General features: G+C 40.4%; 1 long non-coding RNA gene across 1 annotated transcript; it reads right to left on the bottom strand.

Moving 5' to 3' along the window:
* Positions 1-1,188: 1,188 nt before the first annotated feature.
* On the bottom strand, positions 1,189-13,755 carry LOC122823687. Its single transcript, XR_006369378.1, has 3 exons — positions 13,639-13,755; positions 1,739-1,938; positions 1,189-1,638 (listed from the first exon to the last, which is right to left on the bottom strand). It is a non-coding gene; the product is annotated as an uncharacterized LOC122823687 (long non-coding RNA).
* Between the last annotated feature and the right edge of the window lie 216 nt (positions 13,756-13,971).

Here is a 13,971-nt window from a genome sequence, read left to right as displayed (position 1 = left end):
TTTCTGTAATGCAGGTCACATCTTTTATGTGCAAAAAACAAAACAGTTATCAACTGTCACACTTAACCAATGCAGAACACCTGCATCTTTTTGGACACAAAAGCTACATAAGGTACAAAGGCACTGAAGAGCGATAACCTGCAGACACATGAATATGTTGCAGCAGCATCTGGAAATAATTTGTAATAATGGCGGCTAACCCTGGTTATCTGGACTAAGAAATGTGAATTACTCTTTTATCTCAGTGCTGGAATTTCAGACTGTGAAAGCTTTCATTGTTGAAAAATCTGACGTTTTCCTTTTCGGTTGGGCTTACTAAACTAACACCCAGCTGTTGTCGGGGTCTTAAAATCTGGACTCCATCACAAGCTTCTCTTGCCACTATTGCTGTTGTTTGTCTTTTCACTTGTGAGGAACATGGTGTGACTTTATATGGTTGAGGTAATTCCTAAATGTGCAGTGCAGATGCACAGTAGATTTCCTTGCGGTACGTTTCTTTCTTTCACTGAAACTTTTTGTTTGGTTGTTTACCATTGATGTAGACTTGGAAGCGATAACTTTCGATACTATACATAAAGTTAGTATCTAAACTTCTATAATCTGTCTGACAAGTTATATGTGTTGCTTTATTGCAGAAGTATTTCCATATTTTGTCGCATTACAACAACAAACCTTCATTCATTTTATTGGGATTTTATGTTAAAAGTCAACACAAAGTGCTACGTAATTATATAGGTGTCACTTTTTAAAATTCTTCTTACTGATAAAATGTGTGCCAGGCATTCTTATTTTAATTGGTTTGCTCTGACACCCCTCTATAAAAGTCAGGGTGAGGAATGGCGTTCAGAAGCCACATAAAGTTCACCTGTGTCCAATTTAATCCCAGTATAAAAATAGCTGCTATGTCAAGTCACCAGTTTTTTGTTGTTTTTTTAAATAAAATATTGACTAGGTGGTGGCAGCATTATGCACTGGGGATGGACCAGAAAATTTGGCCAACACCTTTGTTGACAGAAATACAATTCGTTGTGTTCACAAAATTTGATTCTTATCTTCAGCAGGGACAGAAAAAACATTGTTGAAAGAAAGCCATAAGAAACCAAACATATCGTCACCTTCCAGACAGAAGTGGAGATTTATTTATTTTTCGGGGTTAACTTTTGGCAAAAAAATGACTTAGGCCATTATTTTAGGAAGGTGACAACATCAGGTAAAAAGTCTCCAGAAGTGCTGACCCAGTCGACAGACATCAAAAGACTTGCTGCTGTAATTGCATTAACAGGCATGTAAAGGATGCTGAAACTATACATGTCAGCATTCATTTTGTAAAATGCTAAATAGTCTCCACTTATATAACACCTTACTAAGTCCACAGGGCCCCAAAATGCTTCACACTACATTAAATCAGACACACATTCACACTCTGATGTCTGACAGGAGAGGCTGCCATGCAGTGGAACCACTGGGCCCTCTGACCAGCACCAGCAGGATGGACAGGGAGAGAGAGCAGCTCCAACAGGCAACCCACTGATTCCAGCACGAACTCCTACCACCGCTGCTGGTAGCAGTTCTTTAGTATTTCATCAGGTTTGGCACAGATTTGATTGAGGTGTGTTGGATTACAGATGGATGTAAAACCTGCAGGACAGTAGATGTCAAGCATTAGAGTGGGAGACGCCCGATCTATTTCATAAAATCTTCATAAAAAGTCTAAAAATATACACATGCAAACACCCACGATGATTTGGAACACTGAGGCTATGATGTCCAGCCTCCTTTGAAAGCGGTGGGGACCAGAAGACATCAGCAGACGGCGTCCCGCTGCTGCCACCTGGACCTGTGTTGTCGGGCCCCCGGGCCCACCTGAGCAGTGGACATACACCTGGTGCTCCGCGCTGTTGTTCACTTGAGTCAGGAGCCTGGCAGGCAGCTGGAATGCTGATTTCAAGCAGAGCTCCAACATCAACACGGAAGTCAAGGGAAACCAAATTCTGAAAACCAACCTCATAAAATCGCAAGTCACACTTTAATGTTTTCCTTCAGAGTGTTGCCACTGAGGAAGGCCCGCTCTTAATAAGGCTGCATTCAGTTATGCATAATGGCAGGCTCCATAATATAAAACTGCTGTGCAGCAGTTGCATGGGCTTCACATTTTTGAATAATCGCCAAACCAGTAAAGCATGAAAAAGTCTACAAGGTTGCTGCTGTACAGCATGAAATTTAAGACTTGTGTGTTCCAGAACTGGTCCCTGTCCAAAATATTCCCCAAACAGGATCAGCAGTTTGCTTCACGAGACACTCCCAGTTCCTCCACTCCACTAATCTCCCTGAGAAACCAAGGTGAGACGCTTGGGTGAAAGGGTCAATGGCCCCTCCCACCCCCAAGCATTCCAGGCTTGGCAGGGGGGCAAAGGCTGGGCTGAAATGGAAGAGCAGGGTGAAGCATTGAGGTAAGCATGGGCATTGTATATGTAGAGGAGGTGACTTAGTTGGGTTTGGTCCTTTGCCTTTTGTCAATTTGTTGTTGTCATTGTTGGCCAGGCCTCAATTCAACATTCCACAGCGAGTGTGTAGTTAAGAAAGGTACCAGTCAGGGGGGAGATGACAAAACAAATGGGATTTTAAATCTAATTGGAGACAATGGAAGGTGGTCCCTGGAGCAATACTGGGCCTCTGTGGGCTTCAGGGCCTCAACTGGAAAACTGCATGACAATGACAATAAATAGGCAGATACATTTTAGTGACCAGTAAAATGGCAAGAGGGACCATCAATCAAATGTATTTATTTGTTGGGCAAACTTTTAAAAAACAAAAAAACAAAAAAAAACAAAAAACAAAGATTGCCGCTCCTCTTAAAGGTGTGCAAAGAATTTCAAATTTGATTTATTTTTTTTTATTGGGCAACAACACTACAAAAATTGACTGACAATCAAGAGGTCATTCATAAACCATTTCTCATAGACATTTTTCAAAATTAGAATGAAAAGAGAGTGCTGAATTGAAATGAGGCAGACATTCTGACCTAAGCTTGTCCATATCTACAGTCAGAGCAACAACTACAAACCCCTGAACATCTGTACCTGGGATAAACAAGGTAGAAGTTCACTGTTAGAGAACTGCAGCAAAGACTGGCAACATGGAGTCACCAAGTCTCTACAAAACCATTAAATTGTTGATGCCCAAAGTCAGGCATCAATAATCTTGATTGCGGGTTGCACCCACAACCCACAAACAACTGTGGGGTTGTGGGTATGAATTGGAAGAAATCAAATAAGATTTTATGGAAAGTCGAGTCACATCTTTGTCGACTCGTAGCTGCGTCACCTTTGATGCTCTCCCACTCCAAATAATGGCGTGCGATGCCATCAGCGGTGTGGAATTCAGTGTTCAGTTGCCTTAGCCTTAGCAGACCCGTATTCTTTTATTGCTCTTGCTTGCTAATTATAGATCACCTGAAAGTTTTATTCCAGCGCTCTTCCCTCAGATGGTCAGTTATTTATTACTGAAATAATTTTGAAGTAGGTCACGCTACCAGTTTCAAGCATCTCGCGTGCCAAGATGAGTGATGCCTCCACAGAGAACAGCATGAAATTATGGTACCATTGGGTTGTTGCCGTAACATGACCACAAATAAATTCTTTAGAAAACCTGTGAGCTGAACTGGAGAGAAGGAAATATTGGGCTGGGGTTTTTCCACCAAAGAGGTACCAGTTCTTAACCAGTTCTAAACTGGTCCTGTAAACCGGTTTAGAAAATAACTGATTGTCTTTCCATCACCCAAGAATCAAATCAGAGTCAATGTGTCATCACACATTGACTTATTTAAAACTTCCTGATGTGTTAATTAAAAATAAACCAGAAAGATAAACGACAGTCATTTTCTCCTCCCACGCATCATCCTTGCTACTTTTACAGCTTTCATGTCAAAATTAAACTAAGCTCCAAAATCTTAAACATAGCTCACTACTCTTTGATGGACTCCTGCTTCCCTTGAGCGGCTGCTGAAAAAGGATTTTTGCCCTGACAGCAAAATTTTCGTGTGTATCAGTGGAAACACAAAGAACTGGTGCTTAGTAGTTGTAGTTCCAGTGGAGCAGGGTAACCGATTTGGGCCAAGTAGGCCTTTTACTATTTTTATTTGTACAATCAAAGACTGTACAGAATGAAATGGTCTTCATTCCTTCTCTCAAGCCTGGCAACATGTTGTAGGAGAAGATCCCAGTTAAGCCTGGAATGTTTCTTAGCCCAAGAAGATTTAAGTTTAAAGGAAATTTTTTATTTTACCAACATGATTCTTCTGGCTGGAAGTAATGTTGACCTGTTGGAGTGGCTCAGTCATCGAGCTGTCGAACGGAAAAGAGATGCCTCATTAATTTTGTTCATTTATATGAATACACAGAATTATCTTTATGATAAAGGATTTCAGTTAGGAGATGTCTCAAATCCAGATGACCTCATCTGGATTTGAGACATCTCCTAACTGAAATCTTCTTGTGATCTAGTCATAAAATATGCTTTGAGTTCTTGTCTTCAGATTGGTTTTGTTCTTTTCTCTTCCTGCAGGTGTAGAGGCAGACGTCTGGGATGTTGACTTGTATTCTCTCAATGCTTCTTTCTGTAATCTACTCATACCTCCCCTTTTCCCTTTAAAACATTTCCCTACTTTTCTCTCTTTCTTTCCTCCTTTCTTTTTCATGTCCATGTCAATTATATTTGTAATAATCCAAAGCAATTTCCAATAAAGTTTAATATATACATATATATATATATATATATATATATATATATATATATATATATATATATATATATATATATATATATATATATATATATATATATATATATATATCAAGTGGCGCATGAAAAAGGACAGGACACGTGAAAAAAAATAAAATAAAATCAACCATATTATTTTCCAGATAATTTATAAAGTATAATCTGAGAACAAGAAAGTATGAGTTATGATATTTTTTGACATAGACAGTTCAGTAACACCAGTCAAACATGTTGAATTTGTTCCAAGTACACGGTATTATTCGTCAAAGGACCTACTGCTTCTCTTTAAAGCCGCGGTTAGTAATTTACTTTGAAAAGCTTTCTTTTAAATCACCGGCTTGAAAACAACACCAAGAGAGAAAGAAAAAACACATCCATTTGCCTGAAGTGACTTGGCTTGGACTAATGGGGTCAAAGCTTTGCCAATTAACACTTTAACAAGCTCCTTGTCTTTCTGTTTTTCAGATCTTGACACGGGTTTCCTTAGGCTGAGCTCGTGAGACAGGCATCATGGTCGCCTGTTGGGCCTTTGCTACCTGTTTTCTCTTTCTTCTTATTCTTGGAACAGATAAGTTAAATGGACTTCTGTCACAGAAATATGAATGCGTTTGAAGCACTTCAGCTTCTACGCGGCCTTCGAAGCTGCTGCATGTTTGGGTACGAGCAGGATCCATGCCTTTGAAACTTATTTAAATTCCAGCTCAGGTGAGCTCCTGTTCCTCTGGATCCAGGTCCTACTTTTAAAGAAACGTCAGCGTGTACGAGTCACCACAAAAAATGATTTATTACATAATTTTCATGCGTGGGTTTGGCTAATTGTGTGGTTCGCCTACCTTATTATGTAAAAATGTAACCGATACTCTCAGTTGTCTAACTACGACATCGTGTTTGTATTTGTACATCTGTCACGATGCTCCAGCTATTTATTTTCTTAGTCTTTGGGTTAAGGATGTTTCTCTTCAAGCATATCTGTGTAGTTCCCCGGCTGAGGTTTTTGAGACAATCCCCGAGGAGCAAATTACGACTAATGAGGTCCAACCTTACATGACCGGCGAGAATCTGGGCCTGGTTTTCAGCTTTTATCACAAGATCTCTTCATGGAGCAGAATGAGGGACAAACCCACAGGAAGCACATCACTGCTGACGCCAGTCACGTCTGCTACAAATGACCTCAGACGACTTAAAAGGACGTCTTGGAAAATATAATTAGGATGAACAGCACATTGTTTTTGTTGTTGTTTTTGTTGTTGTTGTTGTTGTCTTGAAAGTGTTTTTTTTTTTTCAGCTTCATCAATTTGCTTCGTTTGTGATTCAGGAGTGTGCTTTAACTTTCAGGGCCTCCCAAAAGTATTCACATCTCTTGAACGTTTTAATCATTTCTCGCTTCACAACTACCAATCTCAAGATGTGTTGTTTCTTTGTTGTTGTTGTTGTTGTTGGTTCTTATACTGCATCATAAGCAAGTAACTGTAGCTCACAGAAAAAGGCCAGGAAATAGACTAAACTTATCTTTTTATTGTTAATGCAAAATGCTGTACACTTTTCATCTCTTCTCATCTGACAAGCTGAAATATAAACAATATTGCTGTGAAATTTTCCACGATAAATGTTAAGAACTATATAAAGAACTTGTGGAAAACTAAACACAAGGTAGAAGCTGACAAGTAACCAATGCTTACAGTTCTAAAATCTTTTGCTGTACTAAGTCTAAAAATGCACATCCCAGTGAATCATTTGCAGTTTTTCTCTTTCAAACTGATTAGTATTGATTAAATGTTACTAATTCACCTGATAAACTAATTTTGGAAATTATTTTGAGTCTTAGAACAATTAAACAGCGGTTTTGATAATGTCATACTATGCCGGAGCCAGTGGTTTGTACAGATAAATTATTAAATATGGACAGATTTGCAATAGTATTACAATTCTGGGGAGGGAAGGCCATGGGGCGGAGGAGGTTGTGAAAAAAATTTGGATACCTGGGGGAGGGGGGAGAGGGGGCATGACAGAAAATAATTGAAAAACACTGGATTAAGATGTGGACTTTGACTGGACCAATCCTATACAACAATACAACTCTTCTGTTTGTTCTCCATTGTTCTCGAACACAACAAGTTAATTCAGAAGATAGCGGGCTAACTACAAAAACACAGCCCACTTTTACAAACATATATCTATAACGTGAAAACCATCTAATGTTTTCCTTTCACTTCACCATTATGGACTCCTTTGTGTTGATCTGTCACATAAAATTCCATTAGAATAGCCATCGCCTTCCTACACAATTCCACTTGATTCTCATTTCCTTTCGATGTTCCATCTGGATTTGTCCCATTGAGCTCAATTCCTCAGGATGTTTTTCATCTTGGCCAATCAGCGAAGAGAAGGAAGAGTTTTGAATGATGACACTGAGTTGGTTGTATGGTTGTATTTTGGAAATGGCAAAGGAGGAAGAAGCCATTCAGTCCATGTTGACCAAAGATGTACACTGTTCCTCTCTTTCCAGTAGGGAATGTTTGTTTACAGTTTCTTTCCTGATCAAACTGGCGTATTACATACATCATGGATTGGTGATTGGGTAAAATCAGATCCAGTCATTAAAAACCTGAACAGAGTCCACTCCAGCAAGCAATCGTTTTCAATAGCAGAGGGCCCAGACCAGGGGTCAGCAACCTTTATGGATTAAAGAGCCATTTTGCTTTCAGGCCAGACAAAAAAAAAGGAAATGACAATATTTAGGGTCACAGATGTCCAAAGAGCCACATGAGGCTTCGGAGCCGCAGTTTGCAGACCCCTGGGCCAGGACCTCTCTACGAAACAAGGGGCTGGTTTTGACCAGGTTGTTACCAAACAAATGGGCAAAAGATGGAGGGGTGTGAATACTTTTGCGAGGCTCTGAAACATGACGAGACTTCAACACATTTCCCTGCTTGTAATGTTCAGACCAGCTGATTGTCCCTGGTTGGGGTTTTTGTCCCCTGTGTGGACGTTTGTTTTGCCTTCCTGCTGCTTCCTCCTGTTGATGCTGCTGACAGACAGACAGAAGTGATCAGTAATTGTTATGAGGCTCTGTTGCCCGGAATCAATTATTTTGCCTCCCTAGTGTTAAACCACTCAGTTGCTTTAAACACAAACTCCCCCTGGGTGGGTCATCAGGCCTAATTGAAACCTGAGGCACTTCATCCAAACATCATTTAGTTTTTAACGTGGTTTTTATTTTGCCAGCATTTATGATAATAATTAATGAGGTATTTATAATTGTGTGTTTTGTGGGAGAACCACATAACCACATAACCAGAGCCTAACGCCAACACAGCAGCATCCCTCCGTTTTGACTTGATGTGAATATTGTTAATGGGCGAGCAGCAGGTGGGGGAATAATCTGAGACCAGGAGCCCCCAGTCACACATTCCCTGAGCTGCTCTGCTTTGTGTGGCGGATGCTGAGGAGGAGCAGAGGAACAAGACAATTATGACATTATGGTTGGGTGGTTGAGCAGCCAGTAGTCCCAGCTGGGGAGAGCAGCAGAGCGAGGGCTCCCTGAGGACAGCAATCCACCACATGGACACTCTGATCAGCCGTCAGATTGTTTCTGTGGCTCTGCATCCCGACTGGAACTACTTCTGTTGACATCTTGTTGTCAACAATGGATTTAACTAGAGTTATAATCAGATTTAACTGGATTTTGAAGACTCCTGCATAAAACCTGTTTAAAATGCAGGTCATACAAAATGCAGCCAAAAATTCAAAGGCTTGGGTTGAAAATAATATCAGAGGCAGAGATGAGTAGAAGAGCCAAACTGTGCACAGAAGTGAGGCTAGAGCTACTTCAACTTATCTTAACTCAAGTAAAAGTGAAAAGTAGCTTTCAAATAAAACATTTTAGAATAAAAACGGACTTAAGAATGCCACTCAAGTGCTGATCGTTTAATCTGATCTAACATTTCAAAAAGATGTCAAACATTTTAAATACTAAAGAAAAAACATTGCAACAAATAAATAGAAAACACATTCAGCCAGATGCAACACATTTTCAACTAACTATTTTTTTTTCAGTATTGAAGTTTTCAAAAAACTAACAAAAGTATAAAATTCTGTTAGTTTATAGAGCACATCAACCAGTTCTAAAGTCTTTCCTCTTTCCTCTGGCTCCCTGCAGCTCAGAGAATAGACTGAAAATCCTGATGTTAGTTTATAAACTTCTGAACAGTTTAAAGATCTGCTGCTGCTGGATCAACCCTCCAGACCTCTCAGGTTCTAGTTCTGGTCTGCTCTGCATCAACAGAACCAGAACTAAGCATGGAGAAGCAGCGTTCAGCTTCTATACACCACAAATCTGGAACAAACTTCCAGAAAACTGCAAAACAGCTGAAACACTGAGTTCCTTTAAACCTAGAGTAACCTGTTTAGAGTTGCTGTTGAAACATTACAAATGAAACATTAATCAACATTTTGATATGTAAATGAGTGTTCTATAACTTTGTGTGTGTGTGTGGGGGGGGGGGGGTGCGTGTGTTTGTGTGTGATGTTTGGTGCTATGCTACCATTTTACCAACTCTTATTACTTTTGGTGTTTCTTGCCGTTTTAGTGAATTTAAAACTCATCCATAAATTATTTTGCGTTGCATGAACTTGATGATTAGTTTCTGATTGTGAGACTGACACCCAGATGGAGACTTCCTGTAGGACACTTGGCTACAGCAGCTGTTCTATAGATCTACATTCATGCAGTTTACATTTAGGCAAATAATTTTGGGTCTTAGATCTTGGAATGTGTTTCCCTAATGATATCTCAGTGACCTGAATGATTTTGGTCTTTTTATTCTCCTTTCCACATCCATATTCCCCATCTACTTTGTGACTATGCAGTGTATTGTATTAGTTGTTTTTATTTGAACTTTTTCACCATTTATTAATAAAAAATTAAGATAAAAAAGAAATGCATTTTCCTGTAATCTCCCACTGCCAGTAGCAGCTTCTGTGCGCCTACAGCTACACGCATTCACACCTGAGTTATGTTCAACAGTTATTATTTTCTCCGAGGTGGCAGACATGTAATTTATTGCCATAAAAGAGGCGGCTGTACAGATGTTACCGACAGTAGGAGGTGTGAACTCAATTGTTTTTGCCTAGTGAGCTGCAAGGCACCACACTGTCTGTGAAAATAATACATTCACTTTCCTTTTGTTATAGAAAGTTTACGGGCAGGTCTGCTGCTGCTCCCCTCTAAGTGACTTTGCATTTTGTGTTAGAGAAATTGTAATGATAGCAACATGTGTGTCAGTCTATATTTAGAGAATTGATTTCTGCAAAGTCATCTGTTCTGATTCAGGCACATTCTCTCTCTCCTATTCTAAGTATTCTATAAGCAATAATGTTAGAAAAACCATAATTGTAAATGGGTCATTCATTTGATATTTTCTCATCTTACAGCCACACGTTAACTCTGGAGGAGCTGCAGAGATGTTGGAAGAATCAGTTGACTGGACAACTATCAGACTTGGACTCCAGGAACCTGAACTTAGACTGCTAGTAAAAAAAGAGTTTGTGGCGTAGAGGTTAGCGCGCCCCACGCCTGGAGGCCCTCAGTCCTCGACGCGGCCGTCGTGGGTTCAATTCCCAGACCTGACGACATTTGCCGCATGTCTTCCCCCCTCTCATTCCCCCTTTCCTGTCAGCCTACTGTGGTATAAGGGACACTAGAGCCCACAAAAAGACCCCCTGGTGGGGAAAAAACCAAAAAAAAAACAAAGAGTTTTTATGCCATATTTGAGCACAGGAGTCATTTGGAAGAAGGGGCTTTGTTCACACGAGACCAAAATGTAACTTTCTTCTCTTGGTGATGCATTTTTCCAACAGGTCACAGCTGATTGGAAGATGGATGGAAGTAAAGACAAAGAAAACCTGGAAGAAAACCTGTTAGAGGCTGTTATACAGCATTTCTGTTAGGATGATATTACACTAGAAATGCTTACATTCTGCTGCACAAGATATAAACTACTCTGTTAGAATAGATCCAGAACCTCCCCCAACTAGTTTACATGTTTATGCTTAATTTATGTGAATGTGTATTATGTTGGTTGATATATTGTTGCCTTTGTAGCATAAAGGATGCCTCAGCTTGGAGAAACATGAATCATTTTCATGTTGACAAACTGGTATTGAGTACCACATCATTCATGTTGCAACTTGCAAGACATGCCTCATTGGTTCTAATTTGCTTCTCAAAGTCGCCAGGTTTAAGTCAAACTTGTTAAACAATCTTGTGTTTTAAACATTTTATTTATATATATATATATATATATATATATATATATATATATATATATATATATATATATATATATATATATCCTCTGCAGCCCTGCTGGGTCCAGCTGTTGGTGTCTCCAGCAACATTGCCCCGTCCTCTGAATCCAATATTAAAGCGCAAGTGTGTTGTTCTCTCTCCACGCTCCGCAAGAATGTCACGGGAGAATGACCGCCCTGCCCCAGGCACAGGACAGCAGAGACCTGAGCAGAAGCTGGTCAGGCTGGTAGATTAAAAAAACATGTCTTTCCTTGTATAAGTAAGAATCTGTGCAGATTCTGGATGAGTTTACTGGACTTAGCAGCTCCCAGTTATTATGAAGCAGCCGTAAAAGAAATTCTACCATCAATATCGAAAATATTCATGAAAATATTAAACAAGGCGAGGCACTCTGATGTCTCTCATCCTGGACATAAACGTCCACTTGCTTGGAGTTCACTTTTAAGGGTCAGCGTGTCCTCCCTCTGCCCTGTCCAGTTGCATACCTTAATTGGCGCAGAAGCTAATAAAGCTCAGCTTCCTTTGATGTCGTGTCCCACCCAGAGGCCTCTACTCGCAAGAAGACAATACTCTAATTCATTACTAGACCTGACTCTTCAAAGCTCAGCCATTCTGCTCTGGGAGACACTAAACTTAGGCCCCAGACAGGCTCTTTTAAATGCCTGTTCACCCCCCCCCCACCCCCACCCTCCACCCGCCCTCCGCCACCCTGCGGGCGATGAGGTGGTGGCTGGATGAGTCCACATAAGTCGCGGTAGCCTGCACATATCCCACCCCCCTTCCTGAACCCTGCAGCACCACACCTATCCCCCTCAGGTGACAGATGTATTATTGAGCAGTGGTATTTCTGCATTATCCTGCCTGGGTATGAGCACTACCACCCCCAAACTCCCTTCTCACACACACACACACACACACACACACACACACACCGTTACGGAGTGTGGGAAAGCTTGGGACCTGTGGAGGTGTTTGCTTTTCCAGCTTGTTAATGCAAACTCTTATTCTGCTGTTGTGTTATGGGCAGATTAACATAGTTGCCTGAAATCTAGTTTCAGTTCCTCGTTCTTGTGTAACCACAATAAATCACATCACATTACAACTGGATATTTGTTGTTGCTTTGTAATCCTTTGTTATGACCTCAGATGCTTGACTTCTCAGCCACTCTATGGCCAATTGAGCCACTTGAGTCAAACAGAAGCAGAGTAACTCCTCTGTTACTGACGCTGTCGACCAACAGCTACTTTGTCAGCAGTAATTGTCTTCATTTGAGCTAGAGAGTACAAAGCTGTCCTAAACAAACACTGGGAGGAAAAAAGTCTGTTTTGTACATTTTGCCTTGTACAGTTGCTTTTTGGAGTATATCAATCACAAGGCAAAAAAAATAAACTGTGTGGTTTAAGGTGAAGGAAGATGATACAACTGAGATAACTGGAAAAGCCAACAGTAGATGGACCACAGCAGTAGAAAACAACAACAGGCTATAATTCCAACAAGCTCACCAAAACTGGACAAGAGCAGACTGCAAGATGTTTTCATCTCAAACTGAGTTCTAAAACAACGACAATAAGCTCACGGTACTCCAATGGGTTAGAAAGTCACCAGAACTTAATCAGGGTATCTTTGGGATGTGGTGGAATACTTGCATTAATCATTAATCAATCAATCAAATCTGCAGCAATTCCATAATGCTATCATATCAATATAAAACAAACTCTCTAAGAAATGGTTCTGAAAGCACATTAAATCATCGACCTACTACAAAAATTCTAAAGGAATTTAATAGAGCCTGCCAAGACGCGCATGGTTCCCAGATTCAATTGATAAACACAGCAAAAAAAACTCTGTATAAGCTAAAATGAGCTAAATTGCTAGTGCTAGCTTAAATGCTATAATCAGTACATTGGCTATCAATGATTTATTGACAAAAATGTGTTTATTCCTTTCAATATGTTAAGTTGAAAATGTTATAAAAATGATATCAAATGTCAATGTTAGCTACAATGCTCATAATAGCATAATGACTATTATGTTAGTAGCATGTTGACCTACAGCAGTGCTTCCAGTCCTCAGGCCCCCCTGCTCTGCATGTTTTAGATGTGGCTCTATTCCAGAACAGGTGATTCTAATCATTGCATGATCATCAAGTGCTGCAGAACCCTGTTAATCACCCATAGAGTCAATCCAGGTGTGTGACAGGAGGGAAAAACCTAAAACATGCAGAGCAGGGGGGCCTGAGGACCGGAATTGAGAAGCACTGACCTACAGTAACATACTCCATCTAGTGTGCAAAAAGCATCTATAAGGTCAAATTAGCTAAAATACTAATGTTAGCTCAAATGCTACATTAGTATGTTTGCTATCACTATCATGTTGACTCCATCCAGCATTCAAAATGTTTTATAAAATTAGCTAAAATACTACAAATAGCATGTCCTTAGGTTGCTGTTGCAGACAACGATAATGGAAATTCAAAACAGTTCTTATTGCAAAATGGAGTTCAACCTGGATGGGCCTAATAAAGTGCCAGGTGAATGCATGTTCTTACATTGGTCCTTATGCAGAAGAGGAAGCTGAATTTGTCAGCATCTGATTTCTCCTGCTGTTTCCCTCTGTGTCCTCCTCCCTGAGCCTGTTTACCTCCAGTTTGCCAAGTCTGACGTTAGGCCAGCACACACACAGGGTCCCAGAGAGAGGGTACAGTTTCTGTTTTGACACCTGCTCCTAATTACACATGTAAATGATTGATCACCTGAGCTCAGCACAGGAGCGGTGGAGATGGAAGTCCCTGCCACAGGATGACTCTGCGATTATGGCCAAAGTCCTGGACAGTCACTGGGAACATTGCCTGTGATGGCCCATAAAGAGCGTGGAGATTAAC

Source organism: Gambusia affinis, linkage group LG20 (assembly GCF_019740435.1).
Source record: "Gambusia affinis linkage group LG20, SWU_Gaff_1.0, whole genome shotgun sequence".
In the NCBI taxonomy this organism is placed as follows: Eukaryota; Metazoa; Chordata; class Actinopteri; order Cyprinodontiformes; family Poeciliidae; genus Gambusia; species Gambusia affinis.
This window is presented reverse-complemented; position numbering and strand designations above follow the sequence as displayed.